Source organism: Porites lutea, chromosome 8 (assembly GCF_958299795.1).
Source record: "Porites lutea chromosome 8, jaPorLute2.1, whole genome shotgun sequence".
Classification (NCBI taxonomy): Eukaryota; Metazoa; Cnidaria; class Anthozoa; order Scleractinia; family Poritidae; genus Porites; species Porites lutea.
In genome coordinates, this window is record NC_133208.1 from 24284592 (window position 1) to 24291973 (window position 7382).

Below are 7382 nucleotides of genomic sequence, written 5' to 3' on the forward strand. Positions count from 1 at the left end.
CCTAAAGAACGTACATTATCAGGCTTAAACGTCCTTACAGATCTAGATATTGCTTTCCCATGCCGCTGCTGGTTTAAAGGAGAGAATAGGACGCACTGATGATCAGATCGACCAAGCGGTGGTAGAAGTTGTGCTTCACAATATAGCTCACCCATATTCGAAAGAAATTGATCTAGAATATTCTGTCCACGTGTAGGCATTTTGACTAATTTGCGTAGGCTGAATCTTTGACATAGTTGACGCGGGTTGAGTTGGTTAAAGTCCCCGGTAATTATAATACCCGCCGAAGGTCTCTCTATCAGCAAGTTGTCTAAGCGTTCAGTGATGTGATCAATCAATTCTCTCTGCTCGGTACACGTTTTCCCTGGCGGAAAATATAAAGCAGCCGTAATTATGCAACTGAAAGGTCTTGAAATCCGAGGTGGCGTATGAAGTAACCACAGAACCTCTTTGTCACTGGCTTCGATATTCTCTAGGCGTATAGTTGGAATAGAGTTGTGGACATAAGCCAACACACCGCCGCCTGGAGTAGGTCTGTCTTTGCGAAACACATTAAAAGACTGGCCAATGCTAATAGCAGTTGATGGTACACTGTCCGTCAGCCAGGACTCGGTTACAATGGCCACGGTCGCATTATTCATTTCGACGACTCCGTGCAACTCGTCAACTTTATTTGAGACATGGCAGGCATTAGTTATTAAGAACTTAGGTACCTTGGAGGTAATCCTAGTCCCTGTAGGGATGTTTAATGTCCCACGAGGGACATCGGGGCATCGTAAAACTGAAGGCACGTTTAAGGACAAAGGTTTGGTGGCCAAAGATTGACTCAGACGCAAAGCAGGTGTGTAAGTCTTGTTATGGTTGCCAAGTCGTAGGTGAATTCCAGGTTCCTGAGCCCATGAAGAGAGTGAAGCCGCCTACTGGACCCTGGCAAGACATAGCCATAGACCTGATGGGCCCCCTTCCCACTGGAGAAAGTTTGCTCGTAGTCGTACACTATTACAGTAGATTCTACGAGGTAACGATCATGTGCTCAACAGCAGCTAAGAGAGTGGTGGATGTACTGACACAGATATTCTCCAGATATGGATTTCCATTTACACTCAAGTCTGACAATGGTCCTCAGTTTTGCTGTGCGGAGTTTGAGAAGTTTCTCTCTGATCACGGAATCGAACACTTGACTTCCCCACCGCTCTGGCCGCAGGCCAATGGACATGTTGAGAGACAGAACAGAACTCTGCTTAAGACTTTGAAAGTTGCTCGCGTTGAGGGCAAAAACTGGCGTGAAGAACTGCAGAAGTTTCTGCTGGCATATAGCACCACACCGCAAACAAGCACTGGTGTTACTCGTGCGTTCCTTATGTTTGTCAGAGAGTTGAAAACCAAACTTCCAGAGTTGAGGCGCGCTGGTAATCTGTTGGACGAGGGGGTCAGAGATCGTGACTGGAATCACAAGTTCGCCCACAAGGAACATGCTGACAACAAGCGGGGTGCAGCCGAAAGCCCTGTAGTGCCTGGAGATCTGGTTTTACTGAAGAAGACGAAAACGTCTGGCAAGCTAGAGGCAAATTTCGAGAGTGAGCCATACACAGTGCAGACTAAGGAAGGCAGTGAGCTGACTGTTAGGTCAAAGGAGGGTGTGGAATACAGGCGGAACAGTTCATTTGTTAAGCGGTACAACCCACCAGGGGAATCCGCGGAAGCTACAGAGACCGCTTCTCAAGAAGCACACAATACTCTTCCACCGGAGGAGAGTATAGCGAAATCAAGACCAAGGCGGACTGTCAGAATGCCGGAGAAGTACAAGGACTATGTACTTTATGAACTAAACTCTGTTGACACGTTGGACTTATGTTGAAGTCTGTTAGATTTGGTTTCATGTTATTAGATTTTATTGAACAGTCTTATTGAGATAACTCAATGCGAGCAGGACAGTTTTTATACAGATTTATTTTTTCGCAGTTAAGTGCCTTGTTGACTTTTTCTCGTAGTCTGTTTGTTTCTAAAGAAAGGAAGGGATGTAATGTATCGATAGTATTGTCTACCGGAAGTTGTGTTAGCTTACCGGTTACTGTTCTCGGTTACTGTAAACGTGCAAAGGATCATGGATATTTGTGTGGGCCATGCTTTCCGGGTGTCATGGCGGCCGAATAAAGTGTAGTTCCTTTTATAGTTAAATCTGGTTTATAACACGGCCATCGGGGCGTCATTGTTACAATATTCTACTATCGAAAACACTTAAGCGCCATTATATTTTAATTGCATTTGCTATCAGATAATTCTCTCCGCCCTCCCGCAGGGGTTTCAGTGTAATATGGTTCAGTAAGTCAATTTTTAACGCTAATAACTTTGGATCCTGTTATTGAGAAGCGAACTGAGGCAAACAATTATGAAAGTAAAGCTATCATTGTTCCTTCTAAACTACTGATCAATTTTTAAGTGTCTATTTAAATTAAAAGGACGGACATATCCGACGTTAAATAAATACTCCCAAAAATCGACGATAATTAAGCAGCCCATAGACCCAGAATATTATTAAACTTTTTTTTTCCAATTGTAGAGAGACAATAAAAATAACCTACTTTTTCAGTAAAATGTTAATTATCCGCGGTCTCGTTTTATTCATTTCAAACTACAAAAAAATTGCGTCACAGTGGAACGTCGATAAAAGAACGACGGGCCAAGCAAGAGACTAGCAAAATTTGTTGTCTACACCGAGGTTTCGGTATATCGAGGTTCTTTTTGGTATATTTTACTATTACTGGCCGGGGTAAAGGAAATCGTTCGTTATACCGAGGACTTCGTTATATAGAGGTTCGTTATATCGCCGGGGGTTCCACTGTATACTATTAGAGGGCCCACCTGCTCATCTTTGGTGTTAAAGGGGGTATGTCAGGTTATTTTCTATCACTTAAAAACTGATCTAACAGCAGTCTACTCATGACATTTCACCTTTAAACTCACTCAGATGGTACCTAAAATAAAGAAGGTACAAATATTACAGAAGGAACTGACAATCGTGATGATTTCAACAGAAATCCATTTGGTGTCGCATATAATTGCACGTTACGCACAATAATTAACAGTTATTCCAAAGTGCTCGAGTTGAATGCATGCCTACGTGCCGCGTTGGCCATAAACATCTCATATTTCGCAAGTGCGGGTAGATTAATTGTTTGATTAAAAACGGTGGCAAAATATCAGTGATCGATCCTTTCCGAAAAAAAAATATTAATTAGAAATAAACCGAAAGAGGTATTAGAGACTTTCACACTAGTGCCACATGTCTGCAGCAATTAAATTTTTGCATTTGCTTCAACGCCAACGGATTAATAGGCTGGGACTAGACTCAGCAGTGGGGAAACGGCGAAAGAGAAAAATCGGCGATCGAAGGCTGAATATTTGCCTTGCAATTTTGTGCACACCATAAAATAACATAGTATACATGATCATTTAGTTGCTTTGAGGGTTTTCATGCCTCATTCACACTAAAGCTGAAACATGCTTAAAAGCTAATTAGTTAGACACGGTTTATTCCTTGATACAAATCTTAGGTTGAAGACAAATTTAATGGAAATTACAAGGCGGGTTGAAATTTATTACAGTCCTGTTTGTGTACCTGAAAAAAAGATACCACTCAACTGTCGCTGACTTAAATATTGTGACAAAAATGTTTCTTTAGTGTCTAATGGCGCTGACTTTCGATGTATATGCAAATTTAAAAAAAAAAAGTTCCAGATGGATCAAATGAGAACCACTGGGACCTGAAAGAATCAAAGAGATGGTTTTAGCCTGCAGTAGGAGGGAGGTTTTTGATTAGTATTTATTGGAAATATTTTAGCCTACTTCAACAAAGATAAAGAGGTTAAGAGGATCAATTCTACGGTCATTAAGAAACACTGCTCTGAAATTTGCCCAACGCTTTATTAACTAAAAAATTGAACCTGTTCTTTAAGCAGCTTAGTTGACCCTACCCAGACTTTTAGTGCAAGAGTAAACAAGATAATAATGTTTTATCATCATCAGCAGCATAATCATCATCATCATTATCATTATTTTACAGTAAAGTTTTTTAATCCTTATTATTTTTATTATTATTATTATTATTATTATTATTATTATATTTATTAGTACTATTATGTGTTTTGTTTGTTTGTTTGTTTGTTTTTCACGAAACGCTTCAGACCCAGCTGTTAGTTTTCAAAAGTCAATCTTGCACTGCATTACAGCAATTGACAAGTCTCCTAAGAGCTTGGCGATAATTACCACTAAAAATGAGGCAGATAATCGGGTTGATGGCCACATATGTGTAAGCCACATAGTTGTTAACAATAAAGTATAGACTAAAAACTACATGAAGACCAAAATGGAACTGTCCAGTGTATTAAAACGACGTATCACTCCTTAACTAAAATAGGGTATCCAACAAATGAAAAACTCTCTACAACGATAGCAATGGCCATCTTGAGCACGTTTCTGTTTTTCCTTGTTGGTTGTTCTTCAGCGTTGGCTGCTTTTTAAGCTTGATCAGGATAATAGAGTAAAGTATCACAAAAAGGACAAAGGGGGTGTAGAGAAGAACGAGAGCACCTGCCCGGAAGTAATTTCCTTTTTCCGTGATTTTGAAATTTTGTTAATTTGTTTTGCGAGCCGTGTTGCGGGATTGCCATCTATTTCACGGGACCGGCAAGGTCATCGAAAGTTAAATCTTTTTTTTTCTCTAAAATAGGCAAGGTCTAGTCTCCAGAATAGGAGACTCCATTCACAGACCATGCATGTTTATATTCCATCTATTCTTTTGCTAATTAAATGGGCCTAACTTCATATCATTCCTTTCGAGTGCGGGCCTCTGATGATCTCCTAATTCTCCACCAAATCCAGTAAAGCTAGTTCGATCGATTATCTACATCGAGTCGGCCCGTTGAACCGGAAATAATGCGAAACAGTTTTAAAATGCGCGCTTAAGCTAGTTTTCTATGACAATAGAAACCTTAAAAGCTCCAAATCCAAGAAATCGGAACGGTATTACCGTGATAAAATCGAATTTTATCCTTCTCTTCGATGAACACTTTGCTCGCCATTTTGAAACAAATTTCCTTGGAGACATCTTCCCCACCCCCTCCCCCCCGCGCCTGCTCTGAATCGAAACTAGCAAGGAAACGTCTGCAAGAGAAATGTGGATACCAAGGATACCACCAATAAGCCAGGAGCTGTGCAACCGTTGTCCAGGTTTGCAGGGAAACTGAAAATTGGATAGAGCAGGTCAGACATGGCCATGTTTGCGATCAACATATTTATCGGTTTTCTCAAAGTTTGTGTTTTGTACACAATTAAGGGACTTGTCAGAAATTAGCAGGGGGGAGGGGGGTGGGAATTTTAAGTTTGGGTTCGGAAATGAGGTGACCCATCCCTGCAATGGGAGTGAAATTTGCTAACCCTCCCCTTGACCTTGGCCTAAAATATCATGACCCTCTCCCTCTTTGATAAATGATAAAATCTAGTTCTTGCGATACACTATGGTGAGTCAGTATAAAATATGAAAGCTCAAAATATATTTTTCAACTGTTCTTTGTAATGCCATATACATACATTTTAGATGACAGCATTAAGAGTCTGACTCTGATTCTGACAGCTGATCACTCGACTCTCCTATTTCTCCCAGGTTTTTTTTACAAAATAAAGAACTACTTTTTCTTCCGTGGGTGAACCTCTACCTGATCACGGACACATATTTGCATGACCCTCCCCCTTTTAACGGCCCATTTTTCACGACCCCTCCCTTTTCTGCAGTCTCAAAAAGTTGTGACCCTCCCTCTGTTTCCACCCCCCCCCCCCCCCTACCACCCTGCTAATTTCTGACAAGTCCCTAATACGATGAGATAATTTCCAACCAGCAAAACAACAAGGATCAAACTGAGAGCAACTCGTGTTGCTCCAACTTTTAGTGCTTCTGGATTTATCAGACTGGAGCAGCTCCAGGAACTTGATCCATTTAGTGTTGTGTTCATGCTTACTAGTCTTTAAGATTTCAGAATCATAATGCTAATAACAAGGTCATCATGGCGATCAAAGTGCTAAGGGCAATGATAAGATAGCTGTTGTCAAAGCTTGTCTAAAGGTTGTACTAGTTAGAAGTATGTCAATTTTAGCGTCTGTTTGCTATTACTAGTAAAACACCTGAAACACGTTTTTAACTTGGCTTGACCACAATAGGAATAGATAAAATAATCCGGAAAATCCGTTCGATTGACCTGCTATTCCAGCTCTGAAATAAGTGGAATAATTATTCCAAATATCGCCCAGGGGAGCAGAATATTTGGAAGAAAACGGAATAATTACACTTCATTTCCTTGCGGCGGCAAGTTTTCACCAAGTCGTCGGTGACAATCATTAACATATAAACAAGCTAGGAAACGCATTTCGCAGAAACGGCTAGTTCTCTGGAAGAGAGAAAAAAAAGCTCTTAAAAGCTTAACATTTTTCCTCGCACAAAAAATGCGAAAAATATATGACTGAATTTTTCACTCGGCGTCAGGGTAACCCGTAAACCAAACAGTTTAACCGCGCTCGTTAAATCTCTTACAAAAAACACAAGGCATGGTAGTAATAGACCTTTCCCGCATTTCAGTAAACAAATGCAGCAACTCGAGGCTCGGGTGGACAAAAGACAGTGATTTGTATGAAATTGTCCACCCGAGCCTCGTCCTCATTTGTTTATGTTTGCTCACTGGAGCTTAATACGGAAAAGGTCTATACGACAATGTTTCTCCCTTTAATTTTGGCGTAGTTATTCTTTTTTTGATTTGCAAAAAGAAGAAATCTCATCGCTAAAAAGTTATACTTCAAAACCGTTCAAGCAAGGACCACCAAACCTAGCGCGGACGTTCCCATGCCATGTCTTTTCAAAATTTGCATTTTCTCGAAAAAAATAGGTGTTATTGTAACTGTTAATGGCATTCAGGCTTTTTAGTGTCTAGTTTGTGAAAACCATGTGTCCAATATGAACAACTTAAATAATTCAAGATGGCAGAGGTTCCAGTTCCTTTTTAAGTAATAAATGACGTCATCATGACATCACTGCTATTGTTGAAGATCATTTATGTGTTAGCCAACTTCCTTGATTTTATCTGAGTCCTTACTTTAGCTTTTTCTCGCTTTAATGTTTATGTCTACTTTGAGAGAAATTTGGATTCTGCCAATAAATTCAACAACATCACGTCATAATGACGATATTTTACGTCATTGTGTCAATAAAGTTATGCCCAGAAGTTGGAAATGTAATTTTGGTGGCCGTAGGATGAGCGGCTTTTACGTTATATAGAGGGAGGCCTAAGGTTAACATTTTGATTATTGTAGACCGTACGGAAATGTCTTTTAAATTA